Consider the following 14,946-nt stretch of genomic DNA (forward strand, 5'->3'; position numbering starts at 1 on the left):
AACGATCCTAACCGCTTATGTAAGGGACAGAACAAACGAAGGTGGGGTTGTATCGCGTCGTAATGAGAGGCTAAAGGATGAAAAAAAGGAAGTATACATATAACAGGAGAGCTTCGCGTGTTTTGTAACGAGTCTCGCTAACAGGAAAAGAGATATTATTGACGAATTGATTAAGAGAGTAGGCGACTTTTATTATTTCCTTTTCTATTTCAATCGCTTCGAGAGTGTTATGCAAGTTTGACGAAATGCGGGAATGACGAAAAAGGAAAATGATTATCGATATCTTATATAGATGTATATGTACCTATATTTTTCTCTCTCTCTCTCTCTCTCTCTCTCTATCTCTTTCTATCTATCAATCTATCTATCTATCTATCTATCTATCTAGCTATCTATCTATCTATCTATCTACCTATCTATCTATCTATCTCTTTCTCTCATTCGTTTAAGAATCAAACGTGAATTTAAACAACGAGATCGCGAGTTATACATTCACATACGAAAAGTGCATCTGGGTCAATGCCACGATTTAACGCTTCGAACCTTTCGGGGATTGAACGAATATTGAAATTGCGGGAATGCAACGAACTTTTGCATAATGAGTTGGCGACTAGCCGCGATCGCGTTCCTCTCCTCGCGTACCGTAAACGAGCACACTCTCATACGCAGACACTCGTAGACGCGTACGTACGCAGATTATCGGCCGTAATATACACACGTACTTTTGTTCGCGTGCATATTTTGCGCACACCCTCGCACGGGCACGAATATTTTCATTCGATTGCGTTAATTAAACTCGCTGCCAGGCAATGACCTTTGAAGTTCAGCATCACGCGCCGTGCGTACACCAATTACCGATATTATTAATTGCAACGAGTTCCCCATTTTCAAGTTTGCCATTTGCGACGCGCCTACCACGTTTTTGTTCGGGAACCTTCCTTTACGTTTTACCCCCTTCTATCTTCTTACAATATAAGTACTACTTTTGACGTCGGCAAATTCATTAAATTTTTTTCCAAATTTTTCTCGCTTCTGATCTTTTTCTTTCTTATATTGTATATCGACTGAAATGTTTGTATTTATTTTTGTTTTCTCTTTTGTTTCTTTTTTTCTTTTTCTTTCTTTTTCTTTTTTTTTTTTGCGTTGTAACATAATTTTTCTCTCGCCTTATTGCCATCTAAAAGAAGACGCTCGAACGAAATAATAAAAATTCACCGTAGACTTATCTTCACCGCAGATATATATTTTGCGGTGTAGGTTTTATCCGATGATGCAAGAAAGGTCTACTGGGAATTACCTTCTCGTTAAATTATGATAAATTCCAACGCGGAAACATATTAAGAGGGGATTATAAAAATATCTTCTCGTTTGTCATGCGATAAATCGTTCATCGAGGACGAATTAAATAAGTTTGCGTAAACAAGAAGCGGCAAACATTATACTCGTATTTCTCTCTTTTTTTTTTGTTTTTTCAAAAGTCTAACAAGCAAAACGCTGAAATATTTTACTTTCGAATCTTTTATCTATCCATATTTCTTTTTACGTGTCAGTTAATCGCCGTAAATTTGTTAATCGAAAAAGAATTTTACCAAAGGAACAAACGAATAAAGATTCGGTGGAAGGCGGCGAAGGGGGGGGGGAGTGTGATACGCTTAATGGAGAAAAAAATATGAGATATCTTAAAATGGGGAAAAAAATTAAATCGATCGGTAGTGGCGAGACTAAAATAATCCTACTATTACAAAGACAGGAAGATAGCTAACGATTTCAGAAATATTCGCGACAATCCACTTGTTCCCGATTTTCGTTCCACTTTCGTCTACGTCATCGAAACGTATCCTGTTATGAGCGCGCGACCGCACGCCGTTAGGGTGAAGCACTTACAGTACAATGAGTATGCAAATAGGCAGGCATTCGACTACATTTGTTTCAGTGAGTTTAGGAGTACGCGTTCTTCTCTCTCTCTCTCTCTCTCTCTCTCTCTCTCTCTCTCACTTTTTCTCTTTCTCTTTCTCTTTTTCGACGAAGAAGTTGCTTCTTGACAAGGGTCATAAAAGTATACCACGTTACTCCCGAATCTTTCAAAAACAAGGGAAGGCCGCGCCCTTTACCCTCTTTTATTACCCCATATTCATTTTCACGGCAACCATAGAATCGTTCTTTAAAGTACCACCACAACTCCTCTGTGAATCTTCGTTTCTTTTCTCCCCACACCATGATCCGCCAAAAATTTATTATCCGGCTCATAACTGTATGTCGAATTTTTGCCTATTAAAAAAAGCAAAGAAAAAAAAAAAAAAAAAAAAAAGAAAAAAAGAAAAGAAAAGAAAGAAAAAGAAAAACGCAGGATTCTGTCAAACTATCTAATTTTAACTAGAAACTGATGAATTAACAGAGCCGAATTGTCCTATTCTCCTTTATTTTATTTTTTTTTCTTTTTTTTTTTTTTTTTATGAAATGATCATAAAATCGATATTATATTTAGCAGAGAAAACTTTTTTCTGGATCTATACTTAACGTACATTTATAGTTCGCTCGGTACAAAACAATATTTTTATTTTTAGAGATACCGAGCAAACATCGAACATTTTGCCCAACCGTGCAGTTAAAAAAAATGAAAGAAAACACTTGGATCTCCTCTCTCTCTCTCTCTCTCTCTCTCTCTCTCTGTCACTCTGTGTCTCTCTTTTTTTTCCGATGAACACTGTTACATCAACGTAGGAAGGAACATTTGAAAGTCTAAGTTTGAACGTGCTGTTTTGACACAATTCTCGCAGACTCGAAATTTTCGCAAATTTGCGCGGTACCTTCGAAATCGCAAGGCCGTCCCATGAGATTATGCTCGACGATCGTGACGGGTAAAGTTCTTCGTGCGTTTCTAGACGACGACGAGAACGACGACGAGAACGACGACGAGAACGACGACGAGAACGATGTGAAGGAGGATAAGACGCGTCACGACGGGGCCGTCGAAAACTTCTCAGAGGATTCTCTAACGTACAACGGTGGCCGTTTGGGAGTGTAGATTCGCAATTCACCCTCGACACTTTGCCAAGATATTACGCGATACTTCTGGCATATAACGAGCTTGGATGTTAGTGAGAAAGGCCTCTTGGAAAAGACATTCTCGAATGTGCTCGTTTGGACGACAGCCCAGATCTTTCCCATCTTTGTCTACTTACAAAAGGGTGTTAAAAGAAATGATTCATAATTCGGTAGATACGTTGTACTAATTAAACTCAATAAGAGATGTTTAATCAGGATCATTCAAAATATTAACACACTTGCATCCATACTTGTTCCAAATAATTCACATTAATTTAATTAATTATTTTTAAACGAACTTTTTTACACGCTTTACGTTTAATTTGAAACGCGAAAGGATTTTTCACTTTGAAATCTGACTTTTATGATATGACGAAGGAAAAGGATTTGTCAGGTTAATTTCCCAGGACCGATTTTTTTCTTTCTCTCTCTCTCTCTCTCTCTCTCTCTCTCTCTCTCCCCTCACGTCTATGTATCGTATCCTATCTACTCGCACTCGTTGTCCCTGAAATTCCGATGAGAATCGCTGCGTAATCAGAGCGCACTACGCGACTGAGTGTACACGCGAACTTTGCTAACGACCCAAACGATTAAGTCTCTACAATGACAATCAAGGTTCACTGGAAAAGTGAGTAGCATTTTTTTCTCTGCTTTCTCCTCTCCTCTTCTGAAATATGCTATGAGAAAAGAGAGAGAGAGAGAGAGAGAGAGAGAGAGAGCGAACGCACGTGGCAGTCGAGGTGGTAGTTGGAAAAATTGCTGTCGCCAGCTTTTTCTCGCTTTTATCGCTCGCGAATGAGGGTGAGATACTCACGTTGGCATACCTATTTCTTTCATAGTAAACCGATAGCGTTTGATAAAGAAATATCGAAATCACTTCTTTTTTCTTTTTTCGATCTACTAGATTTTATTTGTTACTTTATCTTTTGTTAGAATTAAAAAATATATTACATATATCATGGATATAACTATCAAAATGTGTACGTATACTTTTCATTGTCATACGATTTATGTCATTGTCTCTTTACATTTATTTCGTTACGACGTTTATTCACTTACGACGTTTGTAGATTCGAATTAAAACATTGCTAGAAGCGAGATATGCTTGTGATGAAAGTTCGAAAGGAAGATGGAGAATGTGTTTGAAAAGAGAACTTCGCTGATCCGTCGGGACACGGAACTGAATTCGTCGTCGCGATGACTAACACCAAGATACTCCTGATTACATTAAGCGAAATATCCATGAGTTATCTCGTCATGAGCGAAAAGCTTGCTTTCCGCTTCTTCAGACTCGGAAAAACTTTAGTCTCTATACGGTAACAGGAACGACGGTTTCCGAGATCTGACTTTATCCTCCCGGCAAATTGGGTTTGAGAAAATTAATTAAGAACCGGAATGTTATGCGGAGTACAGAAGCTAAGATCGCGCTTAACGGAAACAGAAAGTTTAATTCCAGTCGATCGACCCTTCGTCAAATCCCTACCTCCCTTTCCATCTTATTTTTCCTTTAAAATCTCTAATCACAAATCTAAGATCGAATTAGCGTTAGAAATTTGAAATATCTTTTTTTTACTGAATAAAATACGAGAAGTAAATTTATTATGATTTAAGTAACTTATTACAAGACGGTATTCTTTTTCAATATCAACAGGATAATTTTTTTTAAATATAAGTCAGATGACTTATGAATGTTTTTCGTGAGAGAACAAATATTGAAAAAGTAAGTTAACGATAAGAGAAGAATTCTAAATTCGAAACTGTCATAGATTATATGCGTCCGTGAATATGTGCTTGGCTTCACTGAACCTTTATATAATATAAAATAAACATATAATCGTATATACATAGGTACATACATCGAACAATCCGCTTTACGAGGCAGATGTTGATAAGGGGTCACAGCAACGACAGACTCGGGGACAGTGACAGCTGCCCCGTATTGTTCGACGCGTTTCCTGATTATAGGTCAAAGGCCTCTTACGCCGTTCAAAGAATCGTCGAAAGATAGTTGGATCTCCTTCTTTTTGGACTTGAAAGTTCTAATGAAATAGAGGATTGACAAAAATCCAAAATTTTTATAGAATTTTGTGAATGAAATCATAGACAGACACAACAGATCTTTAATATTTTCTTTTTTCTTATCCATTTCCGAAGTAGCATTTTTGTAGATTTTCATAGATCACTCCATGAATATATCATTCTATGTTGACTTATACGCGCAATAAGGTATAGATATTGATATAATAAAGATATGTATATATGTATATTCCAATTTTCACTGTTTGTATTTGTACGGTATTAGAGTCGATAGATAAGGACTTGAAGTCTAACCACCGAAGGTCGTTTCTACTGACTTGACTGTCAGATTTCTCGGTAAACCGATTGTATATACGATGAAGTACTCTCAAGGACGAATTTTGCATAAGTGTAATGATAAATTTTATAAATGAGGGTTTATGAACTTTAACTCTGCATTCGAAATAATTGGAAAAGAAAAGAAAAACTATGAGGTGTCAGTTTTGGAAAATTTTAGAAACTGAAAATAAAAGTGCAAAAAATAACCGTTTCGTGTTAGTTGAATGCAATTTCATAGTATTATCGTTGGCTAAAGAGACTTCACATCGCGACGGTCTAAAATCGAGTAAGTAAAGTAAATGCAATATCAATAAATGAAGTTGCATTCTGACGGCTGAATTCCCGGCAGACAAATGCTCAAGTTGGAGTAATAAAAATCGAAACTCCTTCTTTTTTTTATTAGTATCTTCAACGCTACATCGTTCACGTTTATAGATAAAGAACTTTCGAGGTTTTCGCAATTTTTTTTTTTTTTTCGTTATGAGAACATCGAGTTAAAAAATAAAAAATACAATAAAATAATACAAACCAATAAGGATATTATGATGCGAACGTCGTTCAAGTTTTTATCATCGTTTCGTTATAGCACAAGTACCACAAAGATTCATTGTTTCGTGAGTATAAAACAATAAGGGACAGACATTCTGTAAATGCACGACCAGCTACGAGCACACGATAAAAACTTTGAATCACGAACGCATCGCAAGATAAGGATAGTCAGGAATGTGAGAAAGAGAAAAAAAAGATAATACCACAAAACAAGACAGAAAAAAAATATAAACTATATTTCGTAACAAGGATGTGAGATAACGAAAGTGAAACAACACTGCTCACGTACACAAATAACATACAGGCGCACGCAGAGATAGATAGATAGAGAGAGAGAGAGAGAGAGAGAGAGAGAGAGAGAGAGAGAGAGAGAGAGAGAGAGAGAGAAAGAGAGAGAGAGAAGAGACACACGTATAGACCGTATTAGCTGCGCATTGACAATCGCGATGAATAATGGAGGGGTCAATTAAATCTCAATTAAACACCACCGAATAATACGAAGCACGGCTCTTTTCGATGTCGCTCTCGCTTTATCATCGAACCGTTTTTTTTTCCTTTCTCTCTTTTTTTTTTTCTTTTATCATTGTGATCACGTTTCACTGAATTCGGCAACCGGACCGTCGGTCTTTCCGATTTACGTATGTCCATCACTTGAAAAAACAAAGAGGCGTTGAGTTTTTTCCGATTAGTTTAAAATATATTTTATAAATAATATATGTATTGCTGTTTTTCAGAAATAATGAATATCAATGCGTCTATTCTGTTGTTAATCATTAGAGACGACAAAACTTGGCGACGTCATTGGCTCCTTCATGTTAAACTCGTGCGAATTCCAAAAGAAATAATTCACTGATTCAAAAAACACCTTAAAAATTTGGAAATGCTCAGAACGAATCATCTTCAATCACGAACGCGACCAAGTTTCGAGGACTCCGCTGAATCACGCTCGTCTGATATCTCGGAGAACTGGCAAATAACTTAACGAGTTTCCCAAAATGCGTGAGATCACTTTCGCAGAGGGGTAGCTCCCAAAGTGTACGCGGCACGAAACTTTACCTTGTCTTCGTAGGCAGCCGCGTTATCCCGGTGAAACGACACACGTGCACACTGACACGCGAGCGTACGATAACGCGCACAAAATCTTTCAACTTGAGATAATAAAAATGAGAAGGAATGTCGTTTTAAACGATGAGACGTTCGAGGCATCGAAGACACGAACGTAAGACGAATGTCACGAATATCACACTGGAAAAGGATGTTTCTATTGGTATACCCGTAATCGTAAAATTTTCTGAAGTTTCTCGTAGCTCCAGCCGAGTCCCAACTTATTTTCTTTTTTTTTTCTCTCTTTAACTCTCTCGCCCTTCAATCGTTTCGTTCCAACAACTTGTCCCGTTCGTCCCGTATAATCACTCGCGTAATGTTAAGTAATTATGTTAAGTGTCTACGGTAAGTCAACGCGATATAAAAACACGATGCTATCCCGTATCGTCATATCGTCCTTCGCGAGAATCTTATCACTTCGCTCGGCATCATGTCCGAGAAGGTCTAAGGAGCCCTCTTCCGAGCAGCAGCAAGCAGCGTCTTTCTGTAAGGGCGGCCAGCGACTACTATCACCAGGAGCACCACCACTACCACCACCTCCACGAGCAGCAGCACTACCACCACCACCACCAGCACCACCACCAGAACCACCACCACTACCAACACCAACGGCAATGAACGTCTTCCCGTCGCAACACCATACGTCTTAGCGTCTCAAACGGCTTGGTCCCGTTCGTTCGTTTGGTTCCCGTTTCGTTCGGACAACTAGACACCTTCTCGCGAATAGGACGTCAACCCACGACGATATTTCTGCTTCTTCTGTCGACGTTTCCTCTTCTTTGTGCATGCGTGTTTGGAGACGCCAAAAAGCTTTGTTTTAGCGTTTCACGAACACGATAATACGCGATGATAGATACGCGTGTTTTGCTGCTGCCGTTACGATTGCCTTTCCTTCGCTTTCTTCTCTATCGCTTGATCCCTTTGTAATAAATGCACGAACGCGCTCACACAAAATCCTTTAATATCCTATATCCCGTGTCCGATCGTTTGTATTATGCGTGTCCTTTCGTACACGGGTACATGCTTTTGGATCTGAATATATATATATGTATGTGTGTATGTATGTGTGTATATGTATCTTTGTATCTATATATGTATGCATGCTTTTGTAAGTATATGACGCGTTAGTGTGTGAATGTGTGTGTGTATATGTGTATGTGGATATGCGGTGGACGCGCGCGCGCCCCCCGTGCCGGTCCTTCTATTACAAGGTGTACGCGTCTTAAGTGATTTCGGCCTGGCTGGTCAGCCCGGCAGCTCCGTATGATGAGGCCGCCGCTTTGCTACTGACAGACCTAAAGACCACCCTAACCCTGCAGTCGGGGACGACGAGGGGTTCCCCACCCCCGTACGTTCTACGTACGTGTGTCTACGTGTACTCTTCTCTCTCTCTCTCTCTCTCTCTTTCTCTCTCTCTCTCTCTCTCTCTCTTTCTCCTTCTCACACTGTCTCTTCGTTCGTCTGCCTGTGTGTATGTACGTGCGTGTGTACGCGTGTCGGAGAGAAGCAGTCGCGAGCGAGATAGGAGAAAGCGAGAAAGCGGGAAAGAAGGAGAGTGAGAAAGAGAGGGAGCGAGAACGATATACCGATAACTCGTGTGAGTGAGAAAGAGAGAGAGAGAGAGAGAGAGAGATGCCCGCGCCGTGAGGGTGAAAGAGTAAGAGCGAGGGAGATGGAAAGAGAATGTGTGTTTCAGTGAGGGTGAGCAAGCGCGCGGCAGAGTGAGAGAGCGAGTGAGTGAGATAGATAGAGAGAGAGAGAGAGAGAGAGAGAAAGAGAGAGAGAGAGAGAGAGAGAGAGAGAGGGAGATAGATAGAGATAGAGAAAGAGAGAGAAGAGACGATATCACCCTCCTCCTCCCGCGTGCAAGGACCGGAGCGAATAAGCAACCCTTAGCACCCGATGCCACCTCCACGGCGGCGGCGCAAACGCACTCCTGCCTCCGAGGGTAGTCTTATCCCCACCAATTCTTTCGTAGGAGAGCGAAACTGCCACCCCTCGTCCACCCCCGGTCGGACTACCCCTCCGCATACCACCGGCGTCGCCACCGCCGCCGTCACTACCACCCCTCCACTAGTCTCGACTCTAACGTCGACGAGGAAACCCCTTCCATCTTCGTTGGCAACCCCTTCTTCTCTCGCTCTCTCTTTCTCTTTCTCTCTTTCTATATATATATATATATATATATATATATATATATATATATATATATATATATATATATATATCCGTTTCTCGCATTTCTCCTTGTTTTCTCCTTCTTCCTCCATCCATTTCTCTCTATCTCCCTCTCGGTCCTCTAGCCGACGCGCGGAGTCGTCTTAAGATAAAAACACGGACGATCGGGTTTTGCAGTTAACTCACTCACCCTCGCTACTCGTCACACCCCCCATACCCCTTTCTCCGATCGCGGCCTGCGTTCCTTTTCATCCCACTCTCCTTCTCGTTCTCTCTCGTCTACCTATCCTGATCTACACACCAATCCCCCACTTCTTCGTCCAGTTGTCCCTTACAAGCAAGCAACCTCGACTCACCCCGAACATCTTTCTCTTTCTCTTTCTCTTTCTCTATTCTCTTCTTTCGTCTCTCTTTCAACTTCCATCCTTCCCACCCCGTCAGTTTTCTCTCTCGTCAGCTCGTCGAGACTTTCGATTCTATCGAGGGAGATAGGAGAGCGGATGCAAGTTTCACCCGTTCTCCCGCACATTTTTTCCTCTCCTCGAGCATCGATACGAGGAGTAGTCGCATGCCGACTCGTTTGTCTTTATCGTACCGCTCACCCTTCGAACCCACACGAATACGCGTTCTCGTTCCTATAGGCTAACTCACCAACAACAACCTCACCCTTCACCGTACTGAACTCCCGCTGTGAAGGACAACAACGGAAGCGACCTTGTACGCTCTTGCTGGACAACCGCGCGTCTTTTCTACGCCATGAATCTTTTTTAAAGGATAAAAATTCTTTTATCAATATATCGACATTCCCGCGAAATATTATTTGAAATTATTATAACGTCTACGTATCCACGAATCTTTGTTATTTTCGAATTCGTTCTAACTGAATTCCTATTGTAAATTTCAGAGGGTTGTACGTTATTAATGAATTCCAGCTTTGGCGCACTGATGATTACGAATATATTTATAGGGAATCCCTCTGATTCACACATATATGTTTGTGCACCAATTTGCTGGCATAAGCACGATATCAGTATGGAATATATCGGTTGTTGATGAGTTAAACGTTTCAATCGGAACGATTATATCCATGACAATAGGTTTCTCCAAGTTGCCACGTTATAGCATAAAATAGAATCAACGATTTGATGTAACGCGCGAATGGCAAAGCGGAAATTGCGGAAATAAGACTACGAAATAGCATCAAATTGTTTCTATGAACACGTAAGCGTTGTCGAAGACTTGGCTCTTAATGATCGTGTAATAATTTTAATTTTAAATTTAATTACGAAAGAGTTGATATCTGTTATCAGATATTAACATCGGAATATCCTTTACAGTGTCAAGCGTATGAATTAGATGAATTCGAAGAATCATTCGTAAACTCGAATTCCGAATGAAAAATATCAATGCGAACGAATGCCAGCACACGAAATGAGCATTAAAATAAATGACGCGATAAACCGAGGCTCGTGCAAAGTCTAAACCTGTCAAACACCTCTCGACAAAGCTATCGCTCGTTCGTTTAATTATATTCCAAATATTTTCGAATGAAATCGAAATTGATGAATTATTCTCGATATAAAATTAACTTTCTCTGAAATCTCGTTATCGTTATAGGTATACAAATGCGAAACGCATTACGCCGCGATAGAAAAAGAAAAAAATAAAATACGAAAGAATGTCGACGTTGTCTATCGGTCCAAGAGGCAAAGTCGTAATCGCACGAGTGAGAGTATACATATTCCATTGTGGTGGGGGATGTATCGAAACAAATTTTTACATGGGTCAAGCTTGTCTGCGCTTTTCGAAGCAGGCAACTAGTCCCACCCCCCCACCCTTACGGCACCATACCCCACTACCGATCGACACTCATTTATACTTTTACCACCTCCCCGTTCCTCCGGCCCATCGTGGGGATTGTTTATGACACGATTCGTTTGATTATTAGCTGTTTATACGCGACCATCGATCGAACCGCTAACTGCCATGCGACATTACGCCAACAAAACAGTACCGGTTTGCATTTCGATAAAGCCTCTTCCACGAACGTATGCTTCTACCCTTTCCAACCCTTCCTTTGCGTATCTCGTAAAACTGGTTTTGCCGGATCTCTTCGACGAATTTGTACGATACGTCGAGTTCATTTTAGTTCTCCGTGAATGTTCTTACGACTAACATCATCTTTTTCGTTCAGTTAGTTTTTAACTAACTCTTAAAAAAACAAAAAAGAAAAAAAAAGAGAAACCTTATTTCAATAGAAATATGTTTTGTCTCGTCGCGAAACACAACATGTTACGTTTCTTCTTCTATCTAAATATCATTCTCGACAATTCTAATACCAAATTTATCTAATACGTTTTTCTTTACACGTGTAAAAATGTTGAATAACTATATCGTAATTACGTTCGTTGATGCAATGTCACAGTTATAGTTGAGGAAATAGTTCAGTGCGGTGAGATAACGCGCGCTGGATATGTTCAGTATCTTATATTCTCGATTTTCCGTTTACGAGAATGATTCATCGTACGAATAATTAAAATATTTCAGATACTGAATATTCTTTTATACGTGAATGTTGGCACGAAAAAAATTGTCATTCCTTTCGAATGGATATCCTTACGTTTTATGGTACGGTACCGTCGGCACAATACGTGACGCGACTGCTTCTTCGTCCGACTAAAGCTTACCCGTATCTACTTAGGAAATGTATTTAAGAAGTCGACCGAGTAAGAATTTCTTACGATATTTTTCAAATTATCATTAGTATTTGAACGTCAATCAAATCGAGACGATACACGTTACTATATGTTTTACTATAGTAAAACATTTACTATGGCCAATTTTTAATCACCGAAATGTGATACACGATTAAAATCAAATTTGTTTAAGAAGTTAATTTCAACGTGTATATATATATATATATATATATATATATATATTATCTTTTATATAATGAATTTTAACGAATCTCTAATGAAAGTTTTTAACTTGTACGAATCCCTATCGTAAATTTTATATCAATATTTCTTTGTAAAGAGAAAACGATGTAACATTATGTTGATTTAAAAAGCGCTCACAACATATTCGACGACAATAATAATTTATACATTAGATTTCGTTTTCTTCTATTCCTACTACACCGATCTACTCACTTGGAGCACTCATATTTATTTTTATGATATTATTTTTTTACGATATCGTTAAATGTCAGACTTGTGAATATCACACTGTCACAAACGACGAACCGCTTTTCTTACGATATTTTTATACAAATCCGTTTAATGTCTATAAAAACCGTTATTTTAATCATCACTATACACACACTTCACCATCACCATCACCTCTAAAGATTTTTCCCTTCGCTCAAGGAGTAGCCCTTTTAAGGAGAAAATATCCGCAATGGGCCGACAAAGGAGAACGCAATAAAGCGACCCCACGATCATCGACGAATTTATATATCACTTCCTTTTCCTTTTTACTAATACAAAACGTAAACCAATAATAAATACTTTTTCATGAGAAAAGTATTATTAGCTATAATCATTGGAAGCAATATATCGTGCGAGGAAGGGACGATCGAAATAAGTATCATCGTGATAACGGCTTAACGAATCTTTACACTTCTTCCTCCGTATAATGTAAATTAATTAACAAAATTAAAAAAGCGAGAGAAAACAGGTATGACACGAAGAAAAAAAAGAAAAAAAAAAGGAAAAACTATTTTCATGCGAAAAACTTCATGCTATTGTCTCAGGACGTGGATTCGAAGGATCGCGACAATTTTCCAATTTAAATTGACAGACGGCATTACTTTCCGTGCGAGAGAGAGAAAAAAAAAAGATAATTTGAAATTTTCAAAAGATCTTTTTAATCCTCGACTATTCGTCGATCGGAAAACATTATCGGAGAATAGTCTCGTCCTGAGATTGATCATTCGCATTGAACGTAATCAAATCTAATAAAGAATATTGAAATGTGAGGATGAATTACGTAGAAGAACGAAGGGAAAAGAATGAATAAATGAAAAAAAAAAAAAGCAAGACGATACATTCATAAAATATAACTTTCTTTTATCCTCGAGAACTCACCTGTCTTTCGCGTCGATCCGAAGAAGGCGAGCTGTTGTCGAGACTGTCACGAGAATACGAAAATCACAGATCGGTGCACAACGTGTCGGGATCTTCTCTCTCTCTGTCCTCCTTCATCGGAAAGTATCGTCGTCGTTTGATACGCCAAAGATAACGAGAACGCGTAAGGCGTATTAGAAGAGATGCGCCGGAAGCTATCCGTGCTCGCTTCCGTGAGACGACCAAAGAAAAAAGTGTTTCGTAGAAGTGGCGCGCGCGCGCTTGTCGGTCGAGTTTTTCTTCCCCGGAGACGGCGTCCTTTTCGAAAGAACCTATTACTTTCTCGTCCAGAAAAAAAATTGTAACCGCTATCCGTTCGCCGCTTTTTCCTCTTATCCTTCCTTCATATGGTATTCTTTTCTCTTGCGATAAATATTTTTTAAATACAATTTTGGGCCTAAACTTGTATGTACCGATACGTTCTTTTGATTTGGCTTCTTTTTTCTTCCTCCTCTTCTTCTATTACTTCTTCTTCTTCTTCTTCTTCTTCTTCCTTTTATATTTTTCCCCGTTGATTTATCGTACGCGTGTATCGTTTTACTCTTTCTTCTTTTCTTTCTTCCTTTCTTTCTCTTTTTTTTTTTTTTTTTTTTTTTTTTTTTTTTCTTTTGCGCTTCCTCTTTTTTCTTATCTCCTTTCTTTTTTTTTTTTTTTTTTTTTTTCAATACTTTTTTTTCGTCTAAAGTTGTTGCTTCCTGTTGCTGGATGAATTTTTTTAAACTTTTTCTTTTTTTCCTTTTTATTCTTTTCTCGAAACAATATGTACAAATAGGATTTTTCGCGCGACGTGTACGATTACGATAAACGACGTGGACGAGGATGAGAAGGAACAACGAGGGCGGCCCCCGGGGTGCTCGTCTCTTTTCGCGTGGGGCCCGGCTGATGAACGTGGCCGATGAGCGCGCGGCTAGAGAGAGCTTGGGCTGCGTGGCAGAGCGCGAACTTGCGGGCTTGCGGGCGCACTGGCGCACACACGGCGCTCACCACTCTCTCGCACCGCTCTCTCGCGCACACGAGCCGGCCGCGGCGTAGGCGGAGAGAGGAGAAGCTCTCCGCCGGCGGATGCTGTAAGCCAAAGGGAGAGAAGCACGCGCCGCGCAGACCGTCGCCGCCGTCGCCGCCACCGCCGCCGCCACTGCCACCGCCACCGCCGCCGCCGCCGCCGCCGCCGCCGCCGCCACCGCCGCCGCCGCTGCCGCCGTCGTCGTCGTCGTTTCTCCCTCCCTCTAATCTCCTCACCTCCCTTGATTCTCCTACATCTCCGATAGCCCGGACGGTGGCGCCTCCGACGTACGTTCCGCAAACCTCTCGACTCTTCCTCCGCCTCTCGCGATTCCTCGTCGTGAACACTCTCGGATGAAATCGCTCGCTCGTCGAGAGCGACAATGACGGAGATACGAACGAACTTAACTTCGCGCCTTTTTTCCCCTACCCTACCCTAGCGACGACTTTTTCTTCGGCATGGTCTTCATTCCCTTTTTATTATTTTTCTCGAGGGAACGTTGGAGATGTTTAATTCTCCTTTTTCTTTCTTCTCTTTCTTCTCTTTCTCTCTCTCTCTCTCTCTCCCTCTCTCATTTCTTTTTTT

General features: G+C 40.2%; 1 protein-coding gene across 4 annotated transcripts in view; it reads right to left on the reverse strand.

Annotated features, from left to right (window-relative positions):
- LOC124949488 (uncharacterized protein DDB_G0286105-like) overlaps positions 1–14,481 on the reverse strand; it is an 88,769-nt gene extending 74,288 nt beyond the window's left edge. For 3 of the 4 annotated variants that reach the window (XM_047494591.1, XM_047494588.1, XM_047494589.1), the window contains exon 1: positions 13,320–14,481. The gene's annotated coding sequence lies outside the window, so the exon portion shown is untranslated. Of the gene's footprint in view, positions 1–7,005; positions 8,330–13,319 lie in introns of those variants that run through there. The other variant, XM_047494590.1, reaches the window with a different exon arrangement.
- Positions 14,482–14,946: the final 465 nt, after the last annotated feature.

This window comes from Vespa velutina, chromosome 5 (genome assembly GCF_912470025.1).
Source record: "Vespa velutina chromosome 5, iVesVel2.1, whole genome shotgun sequence".
Classification (NCBI taxonomy): Eukaryota; Metazoa; Arthropoda; class Insecta; order Hymenoptera; family Vespidae; genus Vespa; species Vespa velutina.